Source organism: Taudactylus pleione, unplaced genomic scaffold (genome assembly GCF_031769625.1).
Source record: "Taudactylus pleione unplaced genomic scaffold, aTauple2 ptg000479l, whole genome shotgun sequence".
Lineage (NCBI taxonomy): Eukaryota > Metazoa > Chordata > Amphibia > Anura > Myobatrachidae > Taudactylus > Taudactylus pleione.
Genome location: NW_028284881.1, coordinates 9,894,047 through 9,916,835, shown reverse-complemented (window position 1 = coordinate 9,916,835; position 22,789 = coordinate 9,894,047).

Sequence of the window (22,789 nt, the reverse complement as noted above, 5' to 3'; positions counted from 1 at the left end):
GCTGATATTAAATGTTTCTTTGTATATAAACCCTTTGTGCTTGTGTTTGAATGATAGAAGCTTACAGTAGCTGGGAGACAGATTAGTAATATAAAAGATGAACTATGACTACTTAAATGGTTAGCAGTACTTGTTCGTATACTGTAATTATATTGCAAGTATTCTAGAATACATTTTTTGCTTTATTATTTTTTCATTCTTTTCACTCAAGACCCAGAGTAGTATGCATATCAGGGGGCTAGTTAATGACTTACAGAAAAGCAATAGAGTAATTCAGATGAAAGGTACAAATATTACTTATAATAAAATCATTAATTTCTTCCTAACCAGGCACAGTCTTATTTATATCAGTGGTCTGTGATGATGAGCTGATATAGATATATAAATATTGGGCAGTTTTGTCAACTGTCCACTCCTGCACAGGTCACTATTTTTAAAGCCAGGGTCTCGGTTACATCCTGAAGGTCCATTAAGTGTTAAGGAACAGTTTGTGTTGGATTCAGCTCTCCTAATCTCAGGAATACAGTGCTCGCAATGTGGAAGCACCACAGCACTTTATCCTTCAGTGCAGGGACATTTCTAAAGAAACCAGTGACATCGCAAAGACCGTACAAGTGCCCAATGTGTGTGCAATCTATAGCTCCCAGAACATTAGGCATGCCTGAGAGACTATAGAAAGCTGCCTTAAGTTTGTGCCAGAGTGACTCCTGGCTGGGAAAGCAAAGCACACAGCAGCTTGTGCAGGCCTGATATGGCATGTGACCGTGAAGTGTATGGCTTAAGTTGAGTCTTGATGAGGTCATACATAATCATGATGTTGGAATGGGAGATGTGAAACATCTGTATGACCTCACCAGCAGACAAATCATTGAGGTTTATCTTACAGTGAAAGAACCTAGGCCTGTGTAGGTTGCGGGGTACTGCATGAAGCTGCTGATGTTGCTCTGATTGATGCTCCTAGGTTCTCTCAGTCAGGTGGTGATTTGCATACCGTCGGTGGGTGCAAAGCAAAATATAGCATAGCAAAATATGGGAAAACATCAATGTTTTCCCATAGTCTAATATAGGATCCCTTCATTTACTAACATTCGATTTGCAAATTGAACATAAAGCGAACTCAAAATCAAACTTCAAATCCCAAAATGAATAGAAGAAAGAGAGACAGTCGATTTGAGCTTCTAAACACCATTCTATTGGCTGGAAATTGATCGTAATGCCTTTAAAAGTTCCCAAATGCATGTGGGGCAGTCTGGCTGTAGGAATAATGGCTGCTCAAGGTTATGCTATGCTGTGCAGCTACATGCGTTATCAGGGGCATAACTAGCTCTTTGGGGGTCCCATAGCAAAAAGGTGCATACAGCCCCTCCCCCTATAATGGGATTCAGCCAACATAGCCAGGCGAATAAAACATTTAAAAAAGAAAAAATATATGTATATACACATGTATACATACAGTATATATATATCTATATATCTAACTATATATATATATATATATATATATATATATCTGTGATCCAGCACTCACACCTTATACTGTATCTTGTAATTTGTTGGAGTGCGAGTGCCTTTATCTCTACGTATGGTAGATGTGATATCCTTTATATATTATTATCATTATCCTTTATTTATATGGCGCCACAAATGTTCCGCAGCGCCTTACATAGTACATAGAACTAATAAGTGAACAAGAAACAAGTAACTTACAGTACATTACAGTGCAGGACAAGGACACGATTTATATACATTGCTGAAATAGCGATTAAACACTCACAATAAGCAGCAGGGAGTTGGCAGTCACGTGTTAGGTGCCCTTATGGGGAGAAAAGAGTAGAAGAAAATGTAAAGAGAAGCACAGGAGGGAAGAGGTCCCTGCTCGTGAGAGCTTACATTCTAAAGGTGAGCATATTATATTTATGAAGAAATTATAAATCACTTTCACTTTTATAGTGTGCACAAGTGTTTCAATTTTTTCCCCTGTTAATTAGTGTGCATGTGAAACATTAGGCCAAATAGGAAGTAATGAGGAAGTTGCATTCAATTTTGCATTCTATTTTGCATTCGACTTTAATGGTGATTTAAGGTTCCATTTTGGAAGGACACCAAAAAAGAATTATATCGGGATGCGCTGACACAAGAGCAGCTGGAATAGGGGTAGTCACACCCTGTATATCAAACACTGTAAAACACACAAAAACCAGCACTAAAAAAGGAGTATGGTTATTCTATAATACAGAATAATAAACCATTTATTCATAAAAAACAAATAAAATCAGCAGTGGGTCACAAATAATAAATGAATGTCCATCAATATTATGGTCTGAATTCCAGACAATAGCATACACGATATAAAGTCTCTGATCCTGTGTGGTAGATTAAGTGTAAATGGGACCTAGGACTCCTTCCACTATATCCAAAGCTTATGAGATTTCAAGCAGGCATACTATCGGTACTATTGGTTTCACACAGTCTTTAGCATTCCAAGCGCAAATTGATTAAGGCTGTATGTACTGCCCCGCACTAAGTGTCTGACAAATTTGGAGCAGCCAGCATAACCAATACTCTATCTTCCAATAATCCAGTCAGATGTGATCTGAAGAACTGAATTTATTATTCAATAGAGGAACTTGATTGGAAATGATAAGTAATGTGATAAGTGATGATATGACAAGTTATGGCAAGTGATGTGGTAAAACTGTAAACAAACAATAAAAAGTGATTACTATATGTACATGGGAATGCAAGGCAAACATATACATAACATGGGATATGCAAACAACATAAAACATACAGTATGCAAATTCCAGGCTGCACTGTCACATAGTACAGCTAACATGCATTACTGACTAAGCAGATCTACAATATGATGGCACAGTTGAAGCTTAGAACTCACCATAGGATGCTGTACCAGGTTGAGCATATGTAATGATGACTGTCTGAGACCATGTGAAAAGGAAAATGGCTGCTTACAGCTCCTTTAGCCCAGAATGCATTGCTAGACTGCTATGGCATGCTAAGAAGGTCAAAATAGATCAGATTTAAACTGCTGCTGTCCTGACCACTTAGTGGGGCTGCTAATGTGAATTAGTGTAACATAACAAACCATATGCTGAAGGAATGACACTCCCCGTCTGGTATCGTTGATACCATAAATTTAAACTCTAAGTAGGTAACAGTGAAAACAGTTCAGACACTGGTCTGAGAAACAACTTAGTCTCTCCTTGCTTGCAGATCTTGACCTCGACCTTACGAACTTTCCCATCCTTGCTCGGGAACGTCTTGGTGACAATACTCAAAGGCCACTCGTTATGTTGTGGCTGACAATCTCTGACAAGCACAATGTCACCAGGTTTTAGGCTGGGTTTGACAACTTGCCACTTGGTCCTTGGCTGCAGGGTAGAGATATATTGTCTTTTCCACCTGTCCCAAAAGGTGTTTGCTAGGCTTTGAACTTGCCTCCATTGTCGTTTGAATAAGTCTTTGTTGGTGAACTCTACAGAAGGAGCATAGATAGTCCCGGTTTTCTGAGTAAGAAGAGTAGCAGGAGTAAGCAGAAGCGGATCTTCTCGGTCATTAGAAACTGAAGTCAAGTTTCTGGCATTGACGATAGCCGAGACTTCAGCCATGAAAGTTGTTAAACTCTCGTGAGTAAGTCTTGCAGTACCTACTTGTAGGAATATGGAATCAAGGATTCTGCGTATTATGCCAATCATCCTTTCCCATGTACCTCCCATATGAGAAGAATGAGGCGGGTTGAAAGTCCATGAACAACTTTGCTCTCTGAGGTATCTCTCTACACCATTAGTGTTGATGTTTGAGTGAATTTGTAATTCTTTAGTTGCGTAAATATTTTGACAGTGATGCCAACCTATACATTCAGTCACTCAAGAAATGTGTCACGTTTAAATGAACAGGCTATATGAGTTAGGCAGGTAATTGCTCTAAGAAGTGATTTCTAAGTTGGCTCATGTTGAAAATGTGAGATCATAGTATGGATTGTTGTCACAGCTAGCACTGCAGCACAAAGTTCTAGCCTGGGTATGGTATGCTCTGGAAGTGGTGCTAACTTTGCTTTGCCCATGACAAACCCAATATGACACTGGCCTCTAATATCCACAGTTTTAAGATATGCAACAGCGGCAATTGCTTGGATTGAAGCATCAGAAAATACACATAGTCTCTGGTTTTGTACTTCTGTAGAAGGCACAGGAGCATATGAACGTGTAATATAAAGGTTGGTTAAGGTGGACAGAGAACTTTTGCACTCCTCCCACAAATCTCTTTTCTGAGGAGACAGTGGCGCGTCCCAGTCAGATGACTCCCTGGTTAGGTCTCTGAGTAAGGCTTTACCTTGGATAGTGACAGGAGCAGCAAATCCTCAGGGGTCATACAAGCTGTTTATAACAGACAAGACACCTCTCAGGGTGTAGGGCCTTTCCCCACTGTTCACTTGGAAGGTAAAGGAGTCAGACTTTAAGTCCCATAAGAGTCCAAGGCTACGTTGAGCTGGTGGAGAATTAGTTCCTAAATCTAAATCCCTTAAGTCACTGGTATGATCTTGAGAAGGGAAGGCTTCCATCACTCTTTTGCTGTTGGAAGCTATTTTTTGAAGCCTGAGATTAGAGCAGGCAAGCAATTCCTGGGCTCTCTTGAGGAGGCTGATGACTGTTTAAAATCTATGCCAACAGATGAGACATCAATCTACATAAAAATCTTTTTCCACAAGTTGTATAACATCAGAACCATACTCTAGCTCACCCTCTTGAGCTGAACATCTGAGTCCGTAGATGGCAACTGCAGAGGAAGGGCTGTTACCAAAGATGTGTACCCTCCTGCGGTACTCTGCAATATCTTTAGAGGGGTCGTTGTCTCTGAACCAAAGGAACCTTAGGAAATTCCTGTCACTTTCCCTCACGAGGAAGCAATGAAACATTTGTTGAATGTCAGCTGTGAAGGCAATAGAGTCCTTACGGAAACGTATGAGTACTCCAAGGAGTTTGTTGTTAAGGTCTGGTCCTGTCAGGAGAACATCATTTAAGGAGATGCCTTCGAACTTGGCACTGGAATCAAACACGACTCTGATCTGACCTGGTTTCTTTGGGTGGTATACTCCAAACATTGGTAAGTACCAGCATTCATCTGTGTCTTTAAGAATGGGAGCCATCTCAGCATGACCGTGATCTTTCATTTCTGGCTTCCTGTGGAAGTTGCGTTTTAGTGAAGAGAAGCGTTTAAATACTTGTTCTATGTTGTTAGGTAGTTGTCGTCTGTGTGTTTTAAAGGGTAGAGGTGCAACCCAACTGTTGGCATCATCTTTGACTAGTCCATTTTTCATTATTTCCAGGAATAGATTGTCCTCTATGGACATTGCGACTTGATCATTCCTTTTTGTTCTTTGGAAGACTGTGCAAGCCAAATGTTCTTGGTAGCTGTCACAGATGTGGTTGTTACTAGAAAAGTCTATGACAGTGCAGTGTGGTAGTTGCTTTATGAGGAAGTGATTGTGACATGGTTGAAATAGAGAAGGGCGTCCGTTTTCTAAAGTACAGGTAAGCATGCTGTTAACAGTAGCTGGTTTATGCACATTTCCAAGACATACTTCTCCTATTATGACCCATCCTAGGTCTAATCTTTGAGCATAAGGAGCATTGTGTGGACCATTAATCTGACTTCTGACTTTGTGGACTCGTAAGATATCTCTCCCAATGAGAAGAATTATCTGGGCTAGTGGGTCCAGTTCTGGTATCAGATGTGCTATACATTTCAAATGTGCATGATGGATAGCTGCATCTGGTGTAGGGGTTTCAGACCTATTATCAGGGATCTCATTGCATTCAGTGATAGTGGGTAAGAGAAGGCATGTCTTTCTGTCTAAGGACTCGAATTGATAGCCGATTGCTCTCCTCCGCATTGTCTCAAAACTCACTGCACAAGTCTTTAAGGAGTATGGAATGCTGGGTCCTTTGATATTAAAGGTCTCAAAGAAGGTTGATCTGGCTAGAGACTTAGGACCTCATTCAGAGTCGGACGAAGCGGCCGCACGGTCGTACGCCACCGATGTTCGCTATACTGCGCATGCGTAAAGTTCGCAATGCGCGTGCGCAAACTAGCCGCTACGATCATAAATTTCTCTCTCCTTGAACACAGCCAGGTCGGTGGTTTGAGTGACAGATTGAGGCGTTTGTGGGTGGTAACAGGGGAAGGTGCTTGAAAATGGGGGAGTGGAGATCCGAATGCAGGCGTGCCTAATTATGCGAACGGCATTTTATGGGAGTGCATACAGTTTATGGGAGTGCATAATTAACAAAGTAGAGTCATGGCACATGTGACATGGGAGGTTTTTACACTGACATGATCGTAGAGCTTAAGAGAGGGTATGGTCAACCTTAAGCTCTACGACCAGTTCCGATGGTTCCCGATGGTCTCGATTAATCCTTATATGCCCAGAGATGACGTGCAATGCGTACGAGAAGGGGGCGTATTTTTTTTAATTCCGACCGCTTCCTCCCCTTGGTCGGCCAGCTACCGATCCGAACTTAGGGATGCAACTTGCGAGGGAATCATTTGCATATCCGGCCCCTTTTTGTGTACGCCCGTGCGGCCGCTTCGACCGACTCTGAATGAGGTCCTTATTACTTTGATCATCTAGGATTGCATAAAGTTTAACGGCTTTCTCTGGTTGGCGGTTAGGGTAGACTCTGACTAAACAGATTTTGGAGCAAGATTTGCCACTAATAGTGTCTTTGCAGACTTCAGTACATTGTTATCTCTGGTATGACTACAGTAGTGTCCCTTTGCTCCACACTGAGCTACCCACCATGCTCTGTGTCACTATAACTGTGTTGTAAAGTCAATGGGGAAGGTCTAGGGTGTAGAGCTGTGTTGTGTTCTGTGCTGTGACATTCTATGCAGTTAACACTAACCTTACAATCCTTGGCAAGGTGGGTTGTAGAAGAGCAGCACTTGTAGTAGATGCCGTTTTCTCTTAGGAATGCTTTGCGGTTCTCCAGGGACTTTTCTCTGAAGGCTCTGCATTTCAGGAGAGGATTCGGTTTGTTATGCAGGGGACACTGCTTGGCAGGATCTTTGGGCCTGATTCAGAGCCGCTCGTAAGCGGCCGCTCGTTCGCTCCGAGCAATGTTCGCACATCTGCGCATGCATATGGGTCATAATGCGCATGCGCCAACCAGCCAGTGCAGTCGGAAATCGAGCGCTCGCAAAATAGGGAGTGCCTGCTAATTTGAGTGACAGGATGAGGCGTTTGTGGGTGGTAACAGGGGAAGGTGCTTGAAAACGGGGAGTGGAGATCCGAATGCAGGCGTGCCAAACGGTCAAAACGGGCGTTTTAAGGGTGAGCATAATTAACAAAGCAGCGTCATCGGCCACGTCACTTGGTTCTCTCTTAGTCTGAACTGTTCGCATGATTGCGGTAGGAAAATCCAACCACAAGCACTGCGAGCAGTTCAGATGCCTTTCGATGTACTCGATTAATCTAATAAATAGCGGAGATGACGTAGGATGCGAGCGGCCAGGGGGTGTCTTTACAAAATAGCGAGCGCATGTTTCGTTCGCTCGCTCACACATAGAGGCGTCAACAGACCGCAAAGAGTGAGCACTCAATTTAAATAGGCGGCCCCCATTTTCTGACCGAGCGAGCGCAAATAGCATCCAGCTCTGAATCAGGCCCTTTATCTTTATTCTCTTGATGAGTAGAATAGGTAGACCTTTGGGAAGAATCTGTATAATGCACATTAGTCTCGTGAACTGCGACTGACATTTTGCAGGGGTTAGGTAGAATAGGGGTTGAGCTAGTCAGTGTAAAGGCAAAACTAGGATCATTCCTGGTCTTAGCTTGTTGGTGCACGAAGTCCACAAAAACAGAGAATGGTGGAAATGTCACGTCGTGCCGCTGCTTATATTTGAAACCATGGATGAGCCATTGCTCCTGCAGATTGTAAGGTAGCTTTTGCACTATAGGGTTAATGCCTCTGGCTGTGTCGAGGAAGGCAAGTCCTGGTAAGTCTCCCTCACACTTGGCTACTTGAAGCTCCATTAGTAAGTCACTTAATTCTCTCATAGCTTTTGTTAGGTAACCTAGGGAAATCAACAATTCTTTTGAATAGTGCACTTTCTATTATCTCTGGTGAGCCATAGCACTCATTTAATCTATCCCAGATCTTTTTAAGGCCATTCTCAGGGTGGTCTTGCATGTTCAGCGGATTCATTCCCAAGCCATTTAATTAAAAGGTCTATCTCTTCACTATGTGAAAGGCCGAACCCTCTGATTACATTTTGGAAAGAGGATTGCCAGGCTCTGAAGCTCTCAGGGTGATCATTGAACTTTGAGAGTCCGTTTGTGACCAGCTCATGGCGAGCAAGAAAGATTGGCTCTAGGAGATGCTGTTTGTGCATTAACATGGTGAGTAAATACCTGTTAGGATTGTATGGTTCCTGTTGGCTTGTATCATACCACTTTTGTGTGCAGGTAGTTGTTCCTTTGTTGTAGCTTGCAGATTCAAACACCTGGTGTGGGGGAAGGTTGTACCTCATGGGTTCCCTGTGTCTAGAATTCTCTTGTTTGCAAGTTTGCAGTTCACTGTTGACTAGTGGGGGCACTGCATTGTATGTTTGGCTTGTTTCACTGATGAAATCTGAATGCATGCTTTGTGCTGATTGAGGTTTGCTGTCCATTTTGGGTGCTTGATGTGCGTTGCAATGAATTCTGCGATCCAAGCTCTGCGTCAAGCACATTGATCCTCCTTATATTAAGAAATTGTACATAACTCTAAGAATTGTGCTTCGGCTATAGCAGCTGCTGCCTCCTTCTCTGCAGTGAGCATCTCACTAATTGCTTCTAGGAGTTGTTTCTCCATAACTCTTTCTGCATCCAGACGTGACCTCTCCATATCTCTTTCTGCATCCAGACATGTTCCTTCTGCATCTCTTTCTGCATCCAGAAGTGTTCTTTCTGCATCCAGATGTGACCTCTCCATATCTCTTTCTGCTTCCAGACATGATCTCTCCATATCTCTTTCCGCTTCCAGACGTGATCTCTCTTTTCCTTTCTCTGCTTCTAAACGTGATTTTTCTATTTTCAATTGCATCTCTTGTTCAGCAAAGGTAGCCCGCACTTTTGCAGCTTCCGCTTTTGCGCGTGCCACTATGTCTGCGTTGCTGATAGATAAAGATTTGGAGGAACTAGAGACTTGGGACCTTGTTTTCTATGAAGATGTCGTTTTCTGTGACATGATGATGGAATGGAAATGCTTGACTGTGTAGAGGCTGCTGTATTGTAATGTGCAGATAACTGAGCTGACACTGTAGCAGGTCTCTGAGTAGTCAGGGTCTTGGGACTGTTGTTAGGCTGTTTGACTGTGCAGGGACTGTTGTCTTGCCATATACATGTGGCTGTACTGACAGTGTGAAATTTCTGTGTAGTCAAAGGCGGTACTCCTATTGCTGAGCTGCCACAGTTAGACTGTATAGAAACTCTTGTGCTGTCATATGCAGATAGCTCTGGCTGGCAGTGTAACAGATCTGTAAGTTGGTATGTGTCCCACTTTCTGACAGACAAGTTGCTGACGAAGACAGATATATGCATCACACGCTGGGAGCCCAATGTTTTACTGTACTGCCCTACACTAAGATGGGTATTCAATATGGGAGCGAAATGTCCATGCTGGACTTTTCGCTCCACATTGGAGATTTTCCTGGGATAAAGTATCGGGCGCGCGCCCGCTTTATCCCCGTATTCAATATGAAACCTATGAAAACGGGAAGGTGCGAAGTGGGATCTGAGTAAAAAAACAAATTTTTACTGGAATAAATTGTAGGACCCCCCTAAAGTTGTAAAAATATGGGGGATCACTATGGGTACCCCCGTTTTAGCCTGCAAATGAAAGTCAGGGATTTAAATAGCCGCAGCAGGTGTTTTTTCCCGACATTGAAGAAGTGTTGCAGAAGAGCACTTAGGTTATTTTTTTCGTTTTTTAAGTGGTCCCATCAAATTTGGGGTACATGAAAATGTGTACTAGCAGATTTTTATGTCCCTAAAGTAAGCTTTAAAAAATACTGCAACTATGCACCTGCCGCTAATAGCCTATTCTAGAATACACCTGCCGCATACTTGCAGAATAGCCCTGAACCTATTTCCCTATTTTTAAACACTTTTTTCCCATTTTTTTTTTCACCCCAATTTTTTTATTAATTTTTTGGGGTGTCCCTATTTTTTTTAAAACTTTTTTTGGCACAGTTCTTTTTTAAATGTCATTCCCAGGGGTGCAGGCTATTTTTTTTTAAGCCTGCACCCCTAAACCCCAATTCTGCACTTTTTTTCACCACCTATTCAGTGGTGAAAAGTTATCCCCGGTTTTTTTCAAAGACTTTTCGAATACAGTGTAAAACCAAAACCAGCGAAAATGACATCATTTTTTGCGAAATTATCGCAAAAAAATACCTTTCGCTCCATATTGAATACCCCTATAAGTGTCTGACAACTTTGGAGCAGCCAGCATAACCAATACTCTATCTTCCAATAATCCAGTCAGATGTGATCTGAAGAACTGAGTTTATTATTCGATAGAGGAACTTGCGTGGAAATGATAAGCAATGTGATAAGTGATTATATGACAAGTGATGGCAAGTGATGTGGTGAAACTGTAAACAAACAATAAAAAGCGATTACTATATGTACATGGGAATGCAAGGCAAACATATACATAACATGGGATATGCAAACAACATGAAACATACAGTATGCAAAGTACAGGCTGCATTGTCACATAGTACAGCTAACATGCATTACTGACTAAGCAGATCTACAATATGATGGCACAGTTGAAGCTTAGAACTCACCATCGGATGCTGTACCAGGTTGAGTGTATGTAATTATGACTGCCTGGGACCATGTGAAAAGGAAAATGGCTGCTTACAGCTCCTTTAGCCCAGGATGCATTGCTAGACTGCTATGGCATGCTAAGAAAGACAAAATAGATCAGATTTAAACTGCTGCTGTCCTGACCACTAGGTGGGGCTGCTAATGTGAATTAGTGTAACATAACAAACCCTATGCTGAAGGCATGACACTTTATATAATCCACCTCTATTTTGTTCCAGCACTGCACTTCAATCATGAAGGAATATGTGGGGGTCCAAAGATATGGTCCAATATTCACAGGGTTCTCAGAGCAATCACCTCAACACGTTTCACTGGGTAAGGGGGCACCCAGCTTCCTCAGGAGATTTTGGAAGGAATTCATAAACTGAACACACAATCCCTTCTTTAAATCAACCAAAATCGAATTTGATTTGAAAATCGAATACAAAATCGAATATTAGTAACTGAGGGATTTGCTAAGGGATTTTGCAGTTCGATTTTAATTCGATTTCAGTTGATTTTTTAGATTCATAAAATTGAATACCAAATCGAACCTTAGTAAATAAGCCCCAACCATTATATGGTCTCAGAAGAAATAGGAGAAGGTTATATTTACTGTCTCTCCAACATTCACCAGAAAAATACTTATGAAGGATGTCTTATACGTGCCTAACCTTGACACTAATATATTGTCTGTGAAATGTTGTGACATTTAAAAGGTGATAAATGCATAACTACAAATAGTAGACACACCCTTGCAGAAGGAAATATCAGTTAAATTGTAATGAAGCTGTTAATGGTGGTAAGCAGGAACATATTTACTGTATTCATGTGTGGCACCATCATCTAGGGCACAGAAATCCAGAAGCCAGAAGGAAACTAACAGAAAAACAGCATGCACATGAATTGAATCCTACACCCAAGTAATGAAATGTGTAAGCGGTTTTACACACTAAAGACAATCACATAGCAGCTCTTAATAAGGATAATGAAGTCTGGTCCATCATTACATATTAATTACTGTGTAAATATATGACAATCAATAAGGATCCTCTTGTACAGCACTGCGGGGTGAATATCTGTCACACAAACAGGATCCTATCCTAACATCAATACAAGACAATACAATACAATTGCAAATCCCATTGGACTTTGTCCACATGCCAAAGATCACATAATGCAAAACTAGGATATAAGGATCCCCCCCCAAACAGCACAGTCACAATCACTCCCTGAGAAAGGCCAGAAGGCTGACATGCGCTGGAGCAGCACAAAGACCATTTGTATTACCTACACTACTCTAAAGCTTCTTGTCTGTCTGCGAAGTCTGAGCAGACGCACCTCAGGAAATATCCGTCCCTCTCGGGGGAACGCAGACCTGGACATCCTGATACCCCCAATGGTCACTACAACCCCTACACCTAAAGTCTCCTTCTAGCTAGGAATAGATTGCACATACCGTCATACTGTAACTGGAAAAATAAATATTTGGATCGACCTCCAAGGTGAGAAGAAAACCATCTGCCACACTTGGTATAACAGAGAACCACCAAATTCTCACAAGCATATAAATAACAATCATAAATAAATACCAGACCGTCGGTGCTTAGTAGTTTCACAAAATATGATAAAAAGAAGTCCTTTGTTGTTGTCTCAGTTTTCTTTGTCTCTCCACGGGTGGTCCATATGTAAATAGATATAAATAAAATACGAACTATTGGTATCATATTGGATAATACTCTGATAATCTATTCAATATCGCATAGAGACAATTTTCATCTGTACGTGTTAATTATTAACTCACATGTTGCTTACATGCGGCATAATAGGTACACTCCCGTAAAGGTATCTTTATGGATTATTCCAATGCCCCTATCTGTAATGATATCCCAAATTAACTAAACACATCTAGGATAGTGGTTCACATGTATACCAATCAGATTATTTTAAGTCCATAAAAGGTATCTTTTACTCCATAGAATTTTGGTCACCATTAGTGCTTCTCCACCTCTTTATCACCAGAGTGAGTGTCAACAATAGGTGCTTACATTAAGCTTACTTAAAATACTCAGGATCTCTGTACATCAAGGTATCTTTTATGCGAGTATCATCCTATCCTCAGATTCTAGACAGACAGATCTGAAGAAGCGCTCCTGGTCCTGCAGAGCCCAGACCTCAAGCCTCAAGCCTCAACAGCAACAATTACCACAGTAAAAGAACACAAACACAAAAGTCATCTAATGCAGCTAAGACTCCTCTCCAGCCGGAGTGTCAGGAGCACCACTAACTAATATCATAGTGGTCAAAGTAGGAACTTTAAAGTGGGGGTTTGGAAAATCTAAGGTTTTACTTATGCGCGCACTGGAAAAGGGGGCATGGCCACTAAAAAGGGGATATGTCCTTAAGATGCACCCCCTTTTCATCAGTGAAGTGTGCCATACTGTAGTACCCCTTATATATATTATGCCACACAATAGTAGTGCCCCTTATAATACATTATGCTATACAGTAGTAGTGCCCCTTATACATTATGCCACACAGTAATGCTTATACACATTATGCCACACACAATAATGCTCCTTGTAATGCATTATGCCACACACACAATAGTAGCGCCCCTTACATATTATGGCACACAGTAATGCCCTTTACAAACAATGACATGCAGTAATGTCCCTGACAAGTGATGCCACACAGTAATGCCCTCTACAAATTATGCCACCAAGTTTTAGTGCCCCTTAAAAATTATGCCACATAGTAATGCCCCTTATAACATTATGCCCAATAGTAAAGCCGCCTCCTTCTGCAGCCTCTTACCTGCCCCTTGTGTCCCTCCAGAAGCCTCTCATCTTCCCTTCATGGGCAACCATGCAGATTTGGTGCCCTGTCTGGCAGGCATCCATCCATTTATGCCTGCCAGTGCACCAGCTGTAATCAGCTGGCGGCCCTGTACCATATCTTTCAGCGTCACAACATGGCTCAGTGCTTGAAGTGGCAGTATACCATACCATTGTATACTGTACCAGCACACAGGCTATTTATTATACTGTTGTATTCTGCTTTAGTTTTTATGCATGTTTGCATATAACCATTTCACATGTTTTGTACTAGAGGGCAATATTAGCCATTTATTCCACAGAACATTTGTTTAAAACACCCTGTTCTGCGTGTAAAACAGACCAAATACTGTTCAGATCAAATAGCAATAGAAGTAGCGCACCTTGGGTTCTTTAGCTGCTTCCATGCTTCCTATTTGTCAATAGGAAGTAAACAATACAATATGTGGGAAGCGCTTAATGAATTATTGAACTAATGTGTGACTGTGGGATGTGTATAATAATGTATACAGTATATGTTGTTAGCTATGTATATGTGATAATGTAACTGTGGGATGTGTGTAATAATTTATAGATGATGTTAGCTGTGAATATGTGATAATGTAACTGAAACCATTATTTAAAGAAAAAACAAATGAATAGAATGAACAAAACTAATAAACTAAAAATAACAGTGCCACTATGAAAACAAATAAATAAAATAAATGCAAAGAATAAGAAAGTGTAGTATACAATGTTTAGGCTCTTTTATCCGGATAATTTGGGTGCCCGCTGCTGTGATGCAATGCTGCGAGTGACTCACCCTATCTTACCCTAAACATTGTTCAGAAGTGGGGTCCCTTCGCCTGGACACAGCTAACATCATCTATACATTATTACACAAATCCCACAGTTACATTATCACATATACATAGCTAACAACATATATACATTATTATACACATCCACAGTCACACATTATTTCAATAATTCATTAAGCGCTTGCCACATATTTTATTATTTAGACCAAATACTGTTTTAAAACGCTAGATGCAACAATATTTGTGAGCACTGTGAATCCTCAAATTAATATTTTTGTATCCAACACCCATTATCGCGATACCTGTATACAGTGCCTTTATACAAGCACAGCAGTGGGTCACTAAGAATTCTGCACACATGATTGTGCAGACTAACATCCCTTATCTATATACTTCCCAACATGACCCATTCCAGGAGGGACAACATTCTCTGCTCCTGGACTTCCCTATTAATTTATGATTGCCATCACCTGTGTTGAAACACCTTTTTTTTTATCAATTAACTAGTTCAACATAGATAATGGCAATCATAAATTAAGAGGGAAGTCCAGGAGCAGAGAATTTTGTCCCTCCTGGAATGGGTCATGTTGGGAGGTACAGCATGTTCTATGTCATGTTATGTTATGTTATTTATATAATGATCCCCTTACAGTACAGCAAAGGTCCTCCAAAAGAGCAAACAACAAAACACTAGAGAAATAACGTGGGAGAAATTATAACTTTATACAAGGTCATTGAATCTTGAATATAACCTTGAATCACAAACTGGCTGGCCAGGATCAACAGTACATACACTGTAACCTTTTATCAAGGCCTCTATTTGAAACCACTGTGATTTGCCATGATGATGACATAGAAAGCAAATTTGCTGTCTCTACAATAAAAAAAACACATCCAGTTTCTATGTAATAGTGGTAGGAGGTGGATCTGCAAGAGTGGGGAGTGTGAAAGGTCCCCGAGTGCGGCATGGAGTTCCTAACCTGCCAATATATTTTAGCCAGTGAAATAACCAATGACGGCTTTGGAAACTTTAAGGTTCAAACCAAAATCTTTAAATAACTGATAAGGACATTCAATAATTAAAATGAAGATTATTCTTCATGTTCATAACCAGATTTCCAGGAAGGAGACATAATAAATGTCAATATGCTGCACCAGGGATCAATGCTATTTCAACTTAGAACTTAGGGTAGGTCCTGATTGTCATGATGCAGCTGCATCTACAGTGCACTCCTTCAGAAGACACCTAAATGGGATAAGTTGGTATATATGGCTCAAATTATGTGCTTTAGATCCAACTCCTTTGTTCATTTGGGTCACGTTTCATACACTTGTTCTGCAACAATAATATTATGGTGCAGGCATTATCTGCTTGACCTCTCCTAGAGCCTGTTTCACTATCGATCGCAACTGCGAATGCAATAGTGATTACGCACGCAGTTGAACTGCGATAGTATGCTAATTTATTGCGATCGCTATGCCGCAGCAGCACAACATAAGGACGCCCACTTTACGTTACACACAGCTGTAATGTTTAGCAAGACTGGGAAACCATTGGTACAGTCGAGTACCATCGCAGCCTCACTTGCACAAGCTCTGACCTTACTCAGAAATTGCTAAAGTCATCACACGCTGAGGCCTCAGGCTGCATATGGTATTGTAGTGGCTAATTTATGCACGCCCCTGCAACGGCATTCAAACAAACTGGCATGCCTGCGTTTTGCCAACCACCCCCCCATCACCACCCATAAACGGCACTTTCTATCACTCTGCGATGGGTCTGCATAGTGACTGTGATCGCAGTCCTGATCGCAGTGGCCTACTCGCGCACTGCGATGCATGTGCAGAATGCAACAATCGGCCAATTGCATGCGTATTAGCAAATGCGATCCAAGCTGAATCAGGCCCCTAGTCAATACATATGACATTAATCTTCTTGATAACAAAGTAGTTGATCACTGTATGGTACAACCCATGTCTAAATTGCACATACATGTAACTTTCACCTGAACTGGAGAACCCAACAATGGGAGAGTGATCCCCTACCTACAGTATGTAGTGGATTCATGCAAAAGTCATGGGGACTAAAAAGAATGGCTAGTAGGTCTTTGCAGTGATATTTCAAGCCAGTGACCATTACTTATTGTCAGTTGTTTTTTAGCTATTTAATAAGCTCAGTAAAGTTAGAGTCATTACCAAACTAATGGGCAAATGTTATAGTCTGTGAGTTGCAGGGAGCCGTAAGATTTTGGTGATCTAGGGGTCTATTTACTAAGCAGTTAGAAGACAGAGTGAAAAGTTATAAGAAAGTGATAAGGTGCCAGCCAAACAACTCCCAACTGTCATCTATCAGGCTGTGTTTGAATAATGACAGTTGGGAGCTGATTAGCTGGCACCTTATCACTTTCTTATCACTTTTCACTCTGTCTCACAACACTGCTTAGTAAATAGTTGAGATGTGCACTAACCCCCATATTTAGGTTTTGGATCTGGATCTCCCCTGGTTTTGGATCTGGATTGGTTTTGCCAAAACCTCACCTCAGTGTTTTGTTTTCGTGTTTTGGTTTTGGATATGGATTTTTTCTTAAAAAAAACTAAAATACTAATAACCTCAATAACATTTATTTCCACTCATTTCCAGTAAATTTTGACAACCTCACAGCTGACAATATTGATTTTTTTTCATCTAGTTAAAGGGCCAAAAGGTTGCATCCAGCTTGCTGGCTCAAAACTGATTGATATAATTATTAATAGAGTTGAGGACTATGCAAAAATGATGGTTGGGTTACCCTTGAGGATTGCAGAATTGATAGTTGATTGTTGGTGCAGCCCCTGGCTGTAAAATTGATAATAAATTAATTTAAAAACAATTCATTGGTGCAGCCACTGGCTGTAAAATTGATAATAGATAAATTAAAAAACAATTCATTGGTGCAGCCCCAGGCTGAATAATTAATAATAAAAAGAAATTCATTGGTGCAGCCCCTGGCTGTAAAATTGATAATAAATTAATTAAAAAACAAATCATTGGTTCCTAAACCAACCATAACATTAATTTAAAATGTCAGGCAGCAATGCCCCAACCAGCACATAATGAAAAGGAAAAGGTGCAAGATGGAATAGTCCTTGGGACCTCCCACTCACCCTTATGTTATATACGAAGCAGGACATTCACAGTTTAACAAACCAATCATTTCAGCGACAAGGACTGCCAATTGTGGCTGAAATGATTGGTTTGTTTGGACCCACATAAAACAAGCTGCCAATGTGCATTGGACATGGAAATTAAAATTATCCCATACACAAACTGGCTTTACATTACAAGTTGTCGTCGTCCTAGTCCTCATCATCCCCATCAGTGTGTACATCCTCTTCTTCACACAATATTAATTTGACCCCACTGGACTCCACCATAGGTGCCTCTATAATTTTTTGATGTAATTGTTGGTAGAGGTCTTCCTCGTGGAATTTGTAATTAATTTTAATGAACATCATCTTTTCCAAATTTTAAGGAAGTAATGTCCTATGCCAATCACTGACAAGGTTGCCAGCTGCACTGAAAACTCTTTCGGAGTACACACTGGAGGGTGGGCAACTTAAGTAATGCAAAGCCAGTTTGTGTAAGGGACTCCAAATTGCCTCTTTTTCCTGCCAGTACTGAAAGGGACTGTCTGACATGCCTATTAGGATGTTGTCTCTGAAATAGTCCTCCACCATTCTGTGAATGGAGACCGTATCACACATAGTTACGGTAGCAGACATGTCACTAGTAAGCAGTTCTTTCAGGCCCGACCAGATGTCATTTTTTGGTGAACGATCTGCATGACCAGTAGGCATTCTGCATTAAAATTTAGTTTTTTCTTGGCAGCTGCAGAAACTGAAGGAGGAGATGAGGGCGTTTCACGTGCAGCTGCAGCTGACAATTGTTTTTACCAACAGCTCTTTGCATAGTTTTAGATTTCGGTCTGTTGGAAAAAAACTCACAAGGTAGGACTTAAACCTAGGTTCCAGAATGGTTGCCAAAATATATTTTTCAGATTCCAATAGATTGACGACTCTTGGATCCTGGTGAAGTGAATCAAGGGCTTGATCCACAAGTCCGACATTCCTTGCGCAATCGCTCTGTTTTAGTTCTTCCTTTAGTTTCTCCAGCTGTTTTTGCAAAAGTCTGATGAGGGGAATGACCTGACTCAAGCTGGCAGTGTCTGAACTAACTTCACGTGTGGCAAGTTCAAAGGGTTTGAGAATCTTGCACAACACACAAATTATTCTCTAATGCGCTTGAGTAAGGTGCATTCCCCCTCCACGGCCTATGTCATAGGCCGTTGTATAGCCCTGGATGGCCTTTTGCTGTTCCTCCAACCGCTGAAGCATATAGAGGGTAGAATACCACCCAGTTACTACCTCTTGCTTCAGCTGATGGCAGGGCAAATTTAACAGTACCTGCTGGTCATGCAATCTTCGACAAGTGTTTGCCGAATGTCTAAAATGTCCGAATATTTTGCTGGCCACCGAGAGCATCTCCTGCATGCCCCTGTCATTTTAAAAAAAATGTTGCACCACCAAATTAATTGTGTGAGCAAAACATGGGACGTGTTGGAATTCACCCACATGTAATACTCTCACAATATTGGTGGCATTGTCCAAAATCACAAATCCTGATTTGTGATCTAATACCAGCATAGCTGTTATTGCATCAGTAATCCACTATGCAACTGGATGACTGCTGTCAAACTTGTTTGCCCTTGCAAACGATTGTTCGACAGTTAATTGTATTTTGGAGGCTACATTACAAGTAGTCTTCCTCCTGGTCCCCTTCTGGGATGAAGATCCACTCACAGCAACAGCAGCAGCAACAGGCGTAGTCATCAAGGATCCTTTTGAGAAATCACGGATAGGAGAGGAGCCAATAAAGCTTCGAATAACAACATTGAATGCAGCAGGACTACTCCCGATGATGAATGAGGATGTTGATGATGCAGGTGTTGGTGGTGGAGATCGAAGGCGCTTGGATCCCACAGAGATGGAGCAAGTAGGTGACACTGGATTTATGTTTTGAGTTTTGGAACTTGACGACATACACTTTGATATTTGATGAATGCGCTCCAAGTGACGTAACAAGGAGGAGGTTCCTAGGTGGTTTAGGTCCCTCCCTCTACTCATTCTTGCTTGGCAATGGTTACATATGGCTTGACAACTGTTGTCCGGATTGGGGTGGAAATACGTCTACATGTGAGAACTGGATTTTTTGGTCTTTTGCCCCGGCATGATAACAATGGGCTTTGGCTTTTTCAATCCATGGGCAACAGCTGTTGCCTTACTTACACAAAGGACATCCTCGGCATCAACATCATCATCACCAACATCTTCATCATCAACATCCTCATCATCCTTAGCGCCTTCCACTACCAAAATATCCTCCTCCTCCATGTGCAATTCCCCAGAAGCATCCTCACTGACTACATCTGCAAGATGTTGACTGCCCTTCCCCACATTTACAGAGGGCACACAAATGTTGGAACTTGTAGGATCCTCCAGTACAGTTTAGTTCTGGCTCACACATGGCAACCACGGACACACTTGCACTCTCCTCGAGGATTTGTGATTTCAATTTCTCAGGGCACACAGTTGGTTTTTCCGGAGCTGTCTTACTCTTCTTAACAACTTTAAATGTTTTAATGGTACCACCACCACTACTACTACTACAAGCAGAAGGGCTATCAGAACCAGCAGTCAACATAAATAAAGGCCAAGGCCTTATCCTTTCCTTGCCACTTCGTGTAGTGAATGGCATATTACCAATTTTTTTGTTTATCTAAAGGCAACTTGCCTTTCAATTTTTTTTTCTTTACTACAGTAAAAGTAGCTTTACCATATCCATGGCGTGACTTAAGCCCTGGGGCATGGGCCTTGCATTATCATGATGACTGCTGGTGGCAGCTACAACATGTGGTTCTTGCTCTCCTGTCATGTGACAGCCCTCCATATTTTCTGCAGTCTTGAAGCAGTGTCACAAGCACCAATAGTGTAGCCAAGGTGTGGTTACAATATTCACACATGTGCAGTCGTGCGCAAACCGAAAAATATTAGACAAAAAAAGACACTATTTTATTTCTTTTTTCGGGTCCAGAACTTGGGCCCAGAGCACAGATTGATGACGAGACTGGAGTCGGGCAGCACTAGGTTGCAACTTGCATTGCTGGCTGTATCTTGTTCTTGTGCTGCTAAGCCTAACATGCAAACACACAGAAAAATATTAGACCACAAAAAGACACAATTTTTTCTTTATTTTTCGCGTCCAGGACTTGAGCCCAGAGCACAGATTGATGATGACTGGAGTCGGGCATCACTAGGTTGCGTTACTGTATCTAAGCCTAGCACACACAGAAAAGTAATAGACAAAAAAAGACACTATTTGTTTTATTTTATTTTTGGTTCCAGAACTTGGGCCCAGAGCACAGATTGATGACGACTGGAGTCTGGCAGCACTAGGTTGCGTTGCTGTATCTTGTGTGGCTAAGCCTAACATGCACACACACACAGAAAAATATTAAACAAAAAAAGACACTTTTTTTTTTTCGGGTCCAGAACTTGGGCCCAGAGCACAGATTGATGACAACTGGAGTCGGGCAGCATTAGGTTTGCGTTGCTGTATCTTGTGCTGCTAAGCCTAACACACACACACACACAGAAAAATATTTTTAAAAAAAGACACTATTTGTTTTATTTTTTGGGGGGTCCAGAACTTGGGCCCAGAGCACAGATTGATGACAACTTGAGTCGGGCAGCACTAAGGGCCTGATTCAGAGCCACTCGTAAGCGGCAGCTCGTTTGCTCCGAGCGATGTTTGCCCAACTGCGCATGCGTACGGATTGTTATACGCATGCGCGAACCAGTCAGTGCGGTCGAAATTCATGTGCTCGCAAAATAGCGAATGCCTGCTAATTTGAGTGACAGAATGAGGCGTTTGTGGGTGGTAACAGGGGAAGGTGCTTGAAAACGGGGAGTGGAAATCCGATCGCAGGCGTGCTTAAAGATCAAAACGGGCGTTTTAAGGGAGTGCATAATTAATCCAGCAGCGTCATTGACCACGTCATTTCTTTTTTTTTAATTCAGAACTGCTCGCAAAATAGTGGTTGAAAAAACCAACCACAAGAATAGCGAGCAGTTCATACGCTGGTCGATGTACTCGATTAATCTAATAAATAGCGGACATGACGTATGGTGCGAGCGGCCAGGGGGCGTATTTTTCAAATTTACGTTCGCATGTTTTGCTCGCTCATTCAGATATAGAGGCGTGAACAGACCACAAAGAGCGAACGGTTAATTTAAATAGCCACCCCTTTTTAGAAAACGAACGACCGCAAATAGCGAGTGGCTCTGAATGAGGGCCTAAGTTGCCTTGCTGTATCTTGTGCGGCTAAGCCTAACACACACACACAGAAAATTATTAGACAAAAAAAGACACTGTTTTATTTTTTTGGGGGGTCCAGAGCTTGGGTCCAGAGCTTGGGTCCAGAGCTTGGGCCCAGAGCATATACTGATGATGACTAAAGTGCACAAACACACAGAAAAATATTAGACAAAAAAAAGACACTATTTATTTATATTTTTTCATATCCAGAACTTGGGCCCAGAGCACAGATTGATGATGACTGGAGTTGGGCAGCACTAGGTTACGTTGCTGTATCTTGTGTGGCTAAGCCTAACATGCACACACATAGGAAAATATTACACTAAAAAAGAGACACTTTTTGTTTTCATTTTTTTTTCGGGTCCAGAACATGGGCCCAGAGCACAGATTGATGATGACTGGACCGGAGCCGGCAGCTGTTTGTTTGTCAGTGTAGCGCTGACCGAACTCCGTCCGGTCAGCTCTACACACGCGGTGCAGTCTGTGTCACAGTGACACAGACTGCACAGGCCCGCGGCCCGCATGACGCTGCGGCCCGGGGGACACATGGCACCCTGCCCCCCGGCCCAGCCCGCCACTGTCGCTGGGGGTAGCGCTAGCCAGCGTTGGGGCATATGCAAATGCACTCTTTCGCAAAAAATTCAGTGAGAATTGCGATGTAATGATCCGCAGGGACAGAGCTTTCTCGCAAGCTCTGTCCCTGTTGAGAATGTTGACACATTCTCGTGATAATTCCTAAATTCGCAGTGAGAATTTAGGTGAAATTATCACACTACAATACGCATTTGAAATACGGATTATAGTAAATAGGGGCCTATGAGAGAGAGACTGCTTTGAATATTTGCTTTCACTACGATGAACA